The sequence below is a fragment of the Schistocerca americana genome, chromosome X (genome assembly GCF_021461395.2).
Source record: "Schistocerca americana isolate TAMUIC-IGC-003095 chromosome X, iqSchAmer2.1, whole genome shotgun sequence".
Lineage (NCBI taxonomy): Eukaryota > Metazoa > Arthropoda > Insecta > Orthoptera > Acrididae > Schistocerca > Schistocerca americana.
In genome coordinates, this window is record NC_060130.1 from 482987858 (window position 1) to 483000849 (window position 12992).

The 12992-nt window shown below is 40.5% G+C and overlaps 1 pseudogene; it reads left to right on the forward strand.

Annotated features, from left to right (window-relative positions):
- The first annotated feature begins 11337 nt into the window (after window positions 1–11337).
- LOC124557157 lies at window positions 11338–11455 on the forward strand (annotated as a pseudogene).
- The last annotated feature ends 1537 nt before the right edge of the window (window positions 11456–12992 follow it).

The window sequence follows — 12992 nt, forward strand, 5'->3', positions numbered from 1 at the left end:
TTGTTAGATGAAATTTAATGTGACTAAAATTTTTCAATACTGATTCTTCCATGTACTGACTGGCTTTTTCTCTTGAATTATTTTCACCAGTTTTTTCTCCTACATTCTAGAAGGGGCTGTTAAATACATTGGCTACCTGTGTACTGTTGGTTAAGATGGTCTCATTCTCTTTAACAGTAATACTACCTACCCCAGGTGTTACTTTTCCAGTCTCCCTTGGAACAACATTCCATATTGAGTCGATTTTATTGCTGTAGTTGTTAATTTCTTCTCTAACATACATATTTCTTGATTTCCTTACAACTTTTCTGAGTATGTTACAATAATTTTTATAGTGTAAAACTACTTCTGGATCTTTACTAGTTCTTGCTGTCTCATACAGTTTTCTTTTTCTTTCTGAAGACACTTTAATAGCTGTAGCAATCCAAGATTTCTTTGAAAAGTTTATGGTGTTACATTTAATAATTTTCTTTGGAAAACAGTGTTCACAGAGGGATATAAATTTATCAAGAAATATGATGCATTTATCATTAGCATTTGGCTCATTATATACATCTTCCCAGTTTACATTTCCTTTCTCTGAAGTGATCTATAGATACCTGCCTGAGCACCCTCACACTTTTACTTAATGGTTTCTGAAGTGTACACCCTGTTAGGTTTTGCAAGTTAACCACTTGAGCATCATGGTCAGATATTCCATTTACCACAGGGAAAGCATGTGTTTGTTCTACATCCTCTCACTGTACAAATACATTATCTATTAGAGTACTACTGTCCTGAGCTATACGTGTAGGGAAATTGATCACTGAGTCTAAGTTATATGTTGTTAACAACACTTCTAGTTCACTTTTCCTGTCAGAATTGCTTAGAAAGTTAACCTTGAAATCACCACTGATTAATAATTTCTTATTGCCTGACAGACAGCGTAATACTGAGTCAAACTTTTTTATGGATAGCTCCCAATCTCCTAGTGGAGACCTGTACACTGTTGCTAATATCAACACAACACTATCTAGCTGAAGTTCACATGCACAAACCTCAAAGTGCTGATCAACACAAAATTTGCTTACTTCAGCAATTCTCTATTTATACCGTTGTTTTATGAAAATGGCAACTCCTCCTTTATCCTTACTAGATCTACAAGTTTAAGATGCTAAATTATACCTATTTATACTGACATTTTCCATCCCCACAGTTACATGGTGCTCAGTCCGACAAAGTATATCAATCCCATTCTTATTTTTGAGATCATCTAAACACATTATCAGCTCATCTACTTTATTTTTATTCCCCTGATATTTTGGTGAAGTAAGTTGGTACCTCCCTTAGCTTTATCCCTATTTGCTGTGCATGAAGCTACTTTTCTTCTACTTTCCTTGGTTGTTGTCTGTCTGGAATTGGGCTCCAACCTAAAAAAACCTGTCTGCCTGGTCCCAATAACCACAGGGATCACCCCTTGTGTGACTGTGGCCCCCCTTACAGTGCCTGCTAATAGAGAAGCTAACTTATCTTTCCCCTTCCTATTAAGGTGCAGGTCATGTGTAGTGTAACCCCATCTACCAATAGCATCAACTGGAACAACACTCATGAGAGAGTTTGCCGGTGTCTGGAGCATCCTGTTCAGCTCAGTGGTAACATGCCTTACAGCAGTGTTTACCCAGGGCTGATCATGGTGCTGAAAGACCTCCACAAACCCCACATTTGTGTGCCCAGTTTCTGCTCCTATTTTATCCAGGTCACTCCTAATACTATATCTTGGATTCATAGCCAGGCTGTTTCCTGCTCCCCCAACTATAATTACCTGATCTTCCTTCTCAAAGTCCTTGCATAGCTGATCTGAGTTTTCTGTCACCTGGCTAAGGCTAGCACTTGGTTTCACAAAACTTGTGACCTGGTACTCTGTCCTTAATTTCTCCTAAAGCTGTTGGCCCACACCCCTCCCATGACTGCTACCTATAAGCAGAATTTTTCTTTTCCTATTCTGGTTTGATTCTGACCCGTCTCTTTAAGCTAGTATTCTGCTTCAACCTACATTCAACTGCATCTGAATGAGGCCCTTCCTCCACTACTTCATATAGATGCCTGCTTGGTAGCCCAACACCATAACCACTTTACCACAACGCCATCGGTGTTTCAGCTTGCTTGCTAGTTCTTGGAAGTGGTATGCTCAGAGATTTTGGTGGGTGGATTGCTGTGTTTATTATTGATTTGAATAACAAGAGCAGATATCCACATAGTGCTGCAAAAGTAGATGAAGGAGCAGAGGCTCAAAATAATTGTGAAGTTATCTATAGGTAGGTGTTCACCTAATTTTAGTATCACACTACACTTAGGATACTGCCTTATGCAGCCGGATGATCCCATTCTTCCTTTATTGAATCAGTCTTTTTTTGTAGTATCATATCCACAAATTCGAAGAAAGAAGAATATAATCATCTTCTACTATTTTCAGTTCTGGGATACATGAAATGTTTATTCAGTAAATGAGTTTTGGTCTTAATGGATATATTAATATCCGTACCTATATACTGATCAACTAGAACATTATGACCATCTACCTAATAGATGGTACCTGTACCTTTGGCATTGATAACAGCAACAGTGTATTGTGGCATGGAAGGAATGAGGCCTTGGTAGATTGCTGGGAGCAGCTGGCACCAGGACTGCACACACAAGTCAACTTCTGTAAATTCTGGGGGGAAGGGGGGGGGGGGGGCGGTCCATGAGCTCTGATGCGATGTGCAATCACATGCCAGCTGTGTTTGGTCGGGTTCAATCTGGCAAGCTGGGGGCCAGCACATCAATTGCAACTAATCACTGTATTCCTGAAACTACTCCAGACTTTTTGTTATGGTGCATCATCTTGCTGAAAAATGTCACCGATGTTGGGAAACATGATCCTCATGAGGAGGTGTATGTGCTCTGCAACCAGTGTACGATACTCCGTGGCTGTCGTGGTGCCTTGCATGAGCTCCCCTGGACCCATGGATGCCTGCGTGAATGTTCAACAGAGTATAATGGAGTCGCCGCCAACCTGTCTCTGTCCTGCAGTACAGGTATCAAGAAGCTATTCCTCTGGAAGACGACCAATCTGTGTCCTCTCATCGACATGATGGAGAAGGTATCGACATTCATTAGACCATGGGATGCTCTGTCACCCCACCAAAGTCCAATGCCAATGGTCACCTGCCCCTTCCATTTGTAGTTGTCGATATCGTGGTGTTAACACTGGCACATGCATGGGTCATCAGCTGTGGAGGCCCTCGGTTAGGACAGTTTGGGGCACTGCGTGTTGAGACACACTTGAACTTTGAAGTCTGTATTTCGTTCTGCAATAGTTTGCTACCAGTCTTCCCAGCCTACAACGATGATCATTTGTGATGAGGGGTGGCAGCCTACCCTACAACATCTGGGAGTGGTTTCATCTTCATTTTGCCACAAGTTGAAGACACTCACCACAGCACTCATCAAACACGCCACAAGGTGAACAGTTTCCGAAATGTTTGTGCTGAGTCTCTGGGCCATCACCATCTGCTCTCACTCAAACTCAGATAGATTGCATGCCTTCTGCATTCGACTCATGGACCCCATGCTCACTGATACTACATGCACCATGCATCTGTATGAGTAGAGGTCAGCCCTTGCCAGGTGACAGTGCTATCACCTGGATGCGTTTGTGTCAGTAGTAGGTTGGTAATCATAGTGTTCTGGCTGATCAGTGTAAGAAGTTGGAATAAAAGACATTTCATGCTATGACAGTTAAAAGCATTATGAAGAAAATGTTTTATTATGTTAGGATTTAATAATGTTGAAAAATTTGTGTGAATAATGTGAAGATTTTTCACTTTAATTATGTTTTAAATGAGAATGCAATAAGGAAATTATTTAGCAGCAGTATAATTAATTTATGGTCACTTTGTTCAATTTAAAGTAAAAGTAAAATCAGTTTGCTGTAGTAATTTGCCAGTGTTCATAAAAATATGTCATCATATGGGTCCTCAGGCTATTGTAAGTAATTTAAGACCAAGTAAGTAATGTTGCCTATGGTAAGGATTACAAAAAATAAATGTTGGTTTTCAGAAAGTCTTTCAGGCATGGTGAGAGCAGTGTAAGCACACTCCTGGAAATGGAAAAAAGAACACATTGACACCGGTGTGTCAGACCCACCATACTTGCTCCGGACACTGCGAGAGGGCTGTACAAGCAATGATCACACGCACGGCACAGCGGACACACCAGGAACCGCGGTGTTGGCCGTCGAATGGCGCTAGCTGCGCAGCATTTGTGCACCGCCGCCGTCAGTGTCAGCCAGTTTGCCGTGGCATACGGAGCTCCATCGCAGTCTTTAACACTGGTAGCATGCCGCAACAGCGTGGACGTGAACCGTATGTGCAGTTGACGGACTTTGAGCGAGGGCGTATAGTGGGCATGCGGGAGGCCGGGTGGACATACAGCCGAATTGCTCAACACGTGGGGCGTGAGGTCTCCACAGTACATCGATGTTGTCGCCAGTGGTCGGCGGAAGGTGCACGTGCCCGTCGACCTGGGACCGGACCGCAGCTATGCACGGATGCACGCCAAGACCGTAGGATCCTACGCCGTGCCGTAGGGGACCGCACCGCCACTTCCCAGCAAATTAGGGACACTGTTGCTCCTGGGGTATCGGCAAGGACCATTCGCAACCGTCTCCATGAAGCTGGGCTACGGTCCCGCACACCGTTAGGCCGTCTTCCGCTCACGCCCCAACATCGTGCAGCCCGCCTCCAGTGGTGTCGCGACAGGCGTGAATGGACGGACGAATGGAGACGTGTCGTCTTCAGCGATGAGAGTCGCTTCTGCCTTGGTGCCAATGATGGTCGTATGCGTGTTTGGCGCCGTACAGGTGAGCGCCACAATCAGGACTGCATACGACCGAGGCACACAGGGCCAACACCCGGCATCATGGTGTGGGGAGCGATCTCCTACACTGGCCGTACACCACTGGTGATCGTCGAGGGGACACTGAATAGTGCACGGTACATCCAAACCGTCATCGAACCCATCGTTCTACCATTCGTAGACCGGCAAGGGAACTTGCTGTTCCAACAGGACAATGCACGTCCGCATGTATCCCGTGCCACCCAACATGCTCTAGAAGGTGTAAGTCAACTACCCTGGCCAGCAAGATCTCCGGATCTGTCCCCCATTGAGCATGTTTGGGACTGGATGAAGCGTCGTCTCACGCGGTCTGCACGTCCAGCACGAACGCTGGTCCAACTGAGGCGCCAGGTGGAAATGGCATGGCAAGCCGTTCCACAGGACTACATCCAGCATCTCTACGATCATCTCCATGGGAGAATAGCAGCCTGCATTGCTGCGAAAGGTGGATATACACTGTACTAGTGCCGACATTGTGCATGCTCTGTTGCCTGTGTCTATGTGCCTGTGGTTCTGTCAGTGTGATCATGTGATGTATCTGACCCCAGGAATGTGTCAATAAAGTTTCCCCTTCCTGGGACAATGAATTCACGGTGTTCTTATTTCAATTTCCAGGAGTGTATTTTAGCCAGTAACTATGGACAAGAGTCAGACTGACCATTGTCAGATATTTCGCAGTTTCATGTCATTGTACTTCAGCTAACTGTGCCATATTATCAGTCTTCAAATTTATCTTTCCTTAGTCTGCATGTGCAGTGTCAAGACCCAAGATCTGTTTCTTACTGTGTTATTTGTTGCTCAACTTATTGGTGCACTTTAAAGAGTCAGATTTACTCAATGTATGCAAGTATGTAGGAAAGAATTGGTAGGCCTCATGCCTTAATTTATGTATTTGGAAAATGCTTTTAATTATTTAAATGGAATAAAAGGTTTTAAAAATCTTTGAATTTTACTATTAACACCTGTTTTTTCAGTATATAATGGAGTCACTACTCCTGGCCAAGCAGGAAAAAAAAAATTTTGCAAGTGATACATACACTGGAGAGGTTAGATAAAAGTGAGACACCAAATGATGATAACAGTGATATTATTGATGCAGAAATGATTATAAATTATCATGAGAGTAACAGTAACCAAGAAAGTGCCAGTTTAGAGGAAAAATCATGGAATTTCAGAGGATAGCTCAGGTACAAATTATAGAGATTTTCGATTTGGAAACAATAGTTTCTAGTAGTTCAAGCTCTTGTTTTGCAATGCCACAACGCAATTACAAAGCCATAATGTAATATAGTGATGCAATTACCTAGACTCAGAAAACAGTTTAGAGAGCTTTCAGTGACTGAAAAGAAAGCTTAGTCCAGCTAATTATGCAAAATGTTCAAATGTGTGTGAAATATTATGGGACTTAACTGCTAAGGTCATCAGTCCCTAAGCTTACACACTACTTAACCCAATTTATCCTAAGGAAAAACACACACACCCCTGCCCGAGGGAGGACTCGAAACTCCACCAGGACCAGCCGCACAGTCCACGACTGCAGCGCCTTAGACCGCTCGGCTAATCCCACGTGGCTGCTAATTATGCATGGAGATTTTGGAATATGGATGTGAAATATACAAACCAGAAACTGGCCGGAATGAAAAGAAAGTACAAAGAGAATGCAAAATTTTTTAGATGATAACGGCAAAAAAATTTCTGAATGAGAATGCGAAAAAATACCAGATTCTAAAGAAATAATGAATTTTTTAATGCACATTTCATAAATAACATAAACAACCTTTCTTCAGGAACGACCAAACCGCAAAAAACTTTTGAAACAGTGTGAAAAAAATCAGACAGGTCACTCTTCTTAACATCAACACCAGCTGCAGAAGTTATAACAATTATCAGAGGAACGAAAAACTTGTACTCTTGTGGTACTGATGGTTTCTCTGACCATTTAATAACAAATATTGCCATGAAAATTACTGGGCCACCCTGTGATGTAATAAACAGTTCATTAAGCAGTGGCTGCTATCTGGAACTCTTCAAAATATCAACAGTCATACGAGTTTCCAAAAAGAGTGAACCACATGTTGTAAATAATTATCATCCAAAATCCCTCCTACCAGCAGTATCAAAGGTCCCTGAAAATATCATCTGCAGTCATGTGTTAGAATTCCTGAATAAAGGAAACTTATTTTCTGAAGGTCAATATGGGTTTCAGAAGCACATATCCATTAATGATACCCTTTTTCCTCTCTGTGACCAAATTTTCTCTTCTTTCAGTCACACAGAATTCGCTTCTGGATGGTTCATTGACCTAACCAAAGCATTTGATCTGGTTAATCACCAGATATTACTTAGATACATATGATATCCGAGGCGTATGTAATCAGTGGTTTGAGTAGTACTTATCAAACAGGATGCATGTAGTTGAAATCCCTAGCACTACCAAAGAAAGAACTTGCTCAAAAAAAAAACCTGATCACTTGTGATGTCAGGCTCTGCCCTGGGTCCCGTTCTCTTTCTGCTCTTTATTAGTTATCTTTCCCTGAATCTTCCTACAAATTCTCTTGTACTATTTGCTGATGACACAAATCTATTGTTCAGTAGCACATCAGTGCAACAAATGAGTGACCAGATATCAGATACAATGAGTAGACTGCCGTTCTGGCTTCACAGAAATATACTTTTGCTGAATGTAAATAACACAGCTCACATGTTCTTCTATCGATGAAAAAATCACCCTACTCAAATGACTCCAATAATTATAGAAGGCCATGAAATTGATCAAGTAGAAGTAATGAAATTTTTGGGAATATGTGTAGATAACACTTTGAAGCAGGATGTGCACAGGGATAAACTACTCAATAAGCTGAGCAGCTCATTTTATGCATTTAGAATCCTCAGTCAAACATGCAACATTGATACATTAAAAACAGTGTGCTTTGGCCTAGTTCATTCCATTGTAACTATATGATTTCCCCTTCTGGGGGTCATCAAACGAAAAAATCCTTATAAAGCAGAAAAGGCTATTAAAGATAATGAAGCAAGAACATGCTTGATCATCAGCAAAGCCGATTTTCAAAGGCCATGCACCTCTCCACAATGTATAGGGATATACATGACCACAATATGAGGTGTCAGGAATATAGGCACTCAGCTATACAATATTCAGTTAAGAGATGTGATTCAGGATAAAAGTAAAAGAACTACTTGTCATGTGCTCCTTTTACTTTACTGATGAGTACTTAATGGCAAATTTACACTAGCTGTCCCAAATTCCTTCCCAGAAAAATAAGTACACAAGCTCACTAATCGTCAAATAACACATTAAATTAATTTTTACCTTACCTTTATCTTGTTATACTGAAATAAATTGCATCATAAGTCAATAGTGTTCGGACTGTACAGAAATAAGCCTATACGTTTGTAATTTGTAGTTTCTTAATTACCATCATGCATTGTAAGCCTATATACACTACAGGCCATTAAAATTGCTACACCAAGAAGAAATGCAGATGATAAATGGATATTCATTGGACAAACATATTATACTAGAACTGACATGTGATTACATTTTCACACAATTTAGGTGCATAGATCCTAAGAAATCAGTACCCAGAACAACCACCTCTGGCCGTAATAACGGCCTCGATATGCCTGGGCATTGAGTCAAACACAGCTTAGATGGCGTGTACAGGTACAGCTGCCCATGCAGCTTCAACATGATACCACAGTTCATCAAGAGTAGTGACTGGCGTATTGTGATGAGCCAGTTGCTCGGCCACCATTGACCAGACATTTTCAATTGGTGAGAGATCTGGAGAATGTGCTGGCCAGGGCAGCAGTCAAACATTTTCCGTATCCAGAAAGACCCATACAGGACCTGTAACATGTGGTCGTGCATTATCCTGCTGAAATCTAGGGTTTTGCAGGGATCAACTGAAGGGTAGAGCCATGGGTCATAACACATCTGAAATGTAACGTCCACTGTTCGAAGTGCCGTCAATACAAACAAGAGGTGACCGAGAGGTGCAACCAATGGCACCCCATACCATCACGCCGGGTGATAAGCCAGTATGACAATGATGAATACACACTTCCAATGTGTATTCACCGCGATGTTGCCAAACACGGACCCGACCATCATGATGCCGTAAACAGAACCTGGATTCATTTGAAAAAATGACAAAAAATGATGGTCTGTGATGCAGCGTCAAGGGTAACCGAAGTCATGTCTCCAAGCTGATAGTCCATGCTGCTGCAAATGTCGTCAAACTGTTTGTCAGATGGTTGTTGTCTTGCAAATGTCCCCATCTGTTGACTCAGGGATCGAGACGTCGCTGCACGATCTGTTACAGCCATGCAGATAAAATGCCTGTCATCTCAACTGCTAGTGATATGAGGCCATTGGGATACAGCACGGCATTCCGTATTACCCTCCTGAACCCACCGATTCCATATTCTGCCAACAGTCATTGGATCTCGACCAACGCGAGCAGTAATATCGCGATACGATAAACCGCAATCGTGATAGGCTACAATCCGACCTTTATCAAAGTCGGAAATGTGATGGTACACATTTCTCCTATTTACATGAGGCATCTCAACCACGATTCACCAGGCAATGCCGGTTAACTGCTGTTTGTGTTTCAGAAATCAGTTGGAAACTATCCTCATGTCAGCACATTGCCACCGGCGCCAGCTTTGTGCCAATGCTCTGAAAAGCTATTCATTTGCATATCGCAGCATCTTCTTCCTGTTGGTTAAATTTCGTGTGTGTAGAACATCATCTTCATGGTGTAGCAATTTTAATGGCCAGTAGTGTATATTACTGTTACTTGATGTTCTATGCATCCCCATGTAGAAGTAAACTGTCCCCTATGTGCATTTAGCTTTATGTCAGTTTTTAGTTCAGTCATATATGTAAACTAATCCCATATGTGTGCTTAGATTTTTGAAAATTTTCAATGCCATCAATCATGTTTGCTTACACATTTGAAAATATTTAACTTCAATACTATATTATTAAAAATTTAATTGAATCATTCATGTAAACCGTCCCCTATGTGTGTTCAGCTTTTTGACAGTTTTTTATGCCATCATACATGTAAGCTTATGCATTTGAAAATATTTAACTTTAATACTGTTTGTATTACAATTTATAAAAAATGAAACAATCACTACACAGTTACTGTAAACCATGTCCTATATCTTTGTACACTATGCACCACAAGATGCCAGGGACAATAAATAGATAAAATCAGATCTGCATTGTTTTGGATGTGGAATAATTGCTTGGTTTCCTTGGATTATTGTTTCATACTGCTGTTTTTCAGTCAAACAATGAAAATATTCCTCATTATTAGCAGTAGATGGAGCTGCTAGTGTTGCATTCCAATGCACTGTAAATGTGAATCGCTTTGCCAGTCTACTTCAGAACTTAAATCTAAATACATAAGATAAAAGGAATGAAGATGAAGCTACAACACCAATATCAGAAATTTTCAATAAATTTGTAGCTAACTGCCAGTCAACCAACAGTATTGGTTCTCTGGCTTGTGTAGATGAGATGCTTGTAGGTTTTAGGGGAGGGTGTAACTTTATGTTACATTTAGCCAATAAGCAATATAAGTATGGACTACAAGTTATGGTTTTAACTGATGCTAGAAATAATTATTTTTTAATGGATACATATAATGTGGAGGGGATTCCGAAGGCATAACACTTTAAAAAGAGGAAAGCAAGCTACAGAAACCAATTCAAGTGGAGGCGAGGTTGTCTTCTGCTATTCATGGGTCAAATAGAAATAGCAATGCAGATAATTGGTTTTGTTCTGTTAAGCTGGTGAACATCCTGATGTAAAAGAAAGTAACATATGCTAGGATATTAAAAAAGAATAAATGGGAAATACCATCAGAATTTTTACCCCTCAAGAGAACAGAAGTTTATTAATGTTTCCTCAAAGGAAGTAATATTGGCATCATTATGTGCAAAAGAGGGGCAAAGCTGTACTGCTTATGTCATATAACAATTTATCCCCTGCTGAAGATGAAGTTCACAAGCCAGAAATTTTTAGTTTCTACAACAATACAAAACGTGGAGTTGCTACTCTAGGTAAAAAAGGTAAGACTTACAGCAATGGTTGTAGGACCAGAAGAATGGTCAATGGCAATCATGTTTCACAATCTGAAAATCAGTGCATCCAATGTGTTTATTCTTCACTTTAAATTTCTCTCTGAGAACTTTATAATTTTATAACTCAACCAACAGTTTCTATTTTGTATAAATATGTTAATGTTAAACATGATTTTGATTTACTACAAGTTGTAATTTCCTTCCATAATTCTTATAAACTCCCCTAATTGTATATAAAATTAAGAGTAATAAGACAACAGGAATAGCTATACATAATAAATTTCACTCTTTGTGTGTGGCAACGGCCTTGCCGCAGCGGATACACCGGTTCCCGTGAGATCACCGAAGTTAAGTGCTGTCGGGCATGCTTGGCACTTGGATGGGTGACCATCCAGGCCGCCATGCGCTGTTGCCATTTTTCGGGGTGCACTCAGCCTCGTGATGCCAATTGAGGGGCTACTCGACTGATTAGTAGCGGCTTCAGTCAAGAATACCATCATAACGACTGGGAGAGCGGTGTGCTGACCCCACGCCCCTCCTATCCGCATCCTCCACTGAGGATGACAGGGCGGTTGGATGGTCCCGGTAGGCCACTTGTGGCCTGAAGACGGAGTGCTACTCTTTGTGTGTAATTCTAACATGGCCTAACATCTGTATTTAAGGGTTAAAAAAAGAATAATATCTGTATCTAGTGCACTGAAATACGGTAAATAAGCTTTTGCCTGTCACGTAACACAGAGTGAAGTTTTACTAAGTAATGGCATAGGTTTGTTGCTATGGGATGTCATTTTTGCAGAGTGATTTTTTGTATGAGAAACAAGGCAGGAATGGAACGCATAATAATGCTATAATGAAGAAAAGTGAGGTAATAAATTGAGCAATGTGATAATGAGATGACAAAATGAGATAAAACACTAGTGATTAGGCAGAATGTGATGATGTCAAAGGCAGTGACAATATAAGTAAAAACGAGTAACAAAATAGTAATGAGGTAATGAAGTGGTATTATATGTAGTAGTTTCTGTGTAGTATTTTACATTTTAGGAAATTGTTGGGGACCATGTCTTTGTAGCAGTTTAATTTGGCAAATGCACTTATATAGTCTCTAGGTTTATAAGGAGGGAATGTAATTAAAAAGAAGACATAAAGAGATAATCAAGGGTAACTGTGTGTAATCAGACATGGTTTGATTATGATAAAACATCTAAGTCAGCTAAGGCACATAGGAGAAGTATACAGAATTCATAGCATTGTAAAGAAGAAACTGAATGAAGTATTTTGACAGGTTGTCAACTATATACTGATACATATATTATTTTATTTGACTTTGAAATTTGCTGTTTATGTCTTTGCTACTAATGGTTTCAACTAACAACCTGCAAAAGAAAAATATATTGACAATAAACCAGCATCACCGAGCAAGGTGGCACAGTGGTTAGCACACTGGACTTGCATTCGAAAGGAAGATGGTTCAGTATCATGTCTGGCCATCCTGATTTACATTTTCCATGATTTTTAGGCAAATGCCGGGATGTTTCATTTGAAAGGGCATGGCTGACTTCCTTCCCCATCCTTCCCTAACCTGATGAGACCGATGATCTCATTGTTTGGTCTCTTCCACCAAATCAACCCAAAACAGCATCAACAAATGAAATGAATGAGTGGTATTCTGACAGCAACAAAATAATAATTTCACAGACTTTGCATATTGTTTGGTAAATCCAGTAACTTTGAGCTTTGTTTCAACAGAAATGTAAGACTGCAAATAGCTTCCATCCTTTTTGAATGAATTTATGCATAATTATGAAGAAGTTGTTATACCATGTTTATATTTATGAGCTGTATTTCATCCATAGCAGTATATGAATAACTCTTTTCAAGTTTAGGAGTAACATCTATTGCTATGTTGACATTGTATATTGTGTCAACATTTACATGTATCTGAGTGCTGA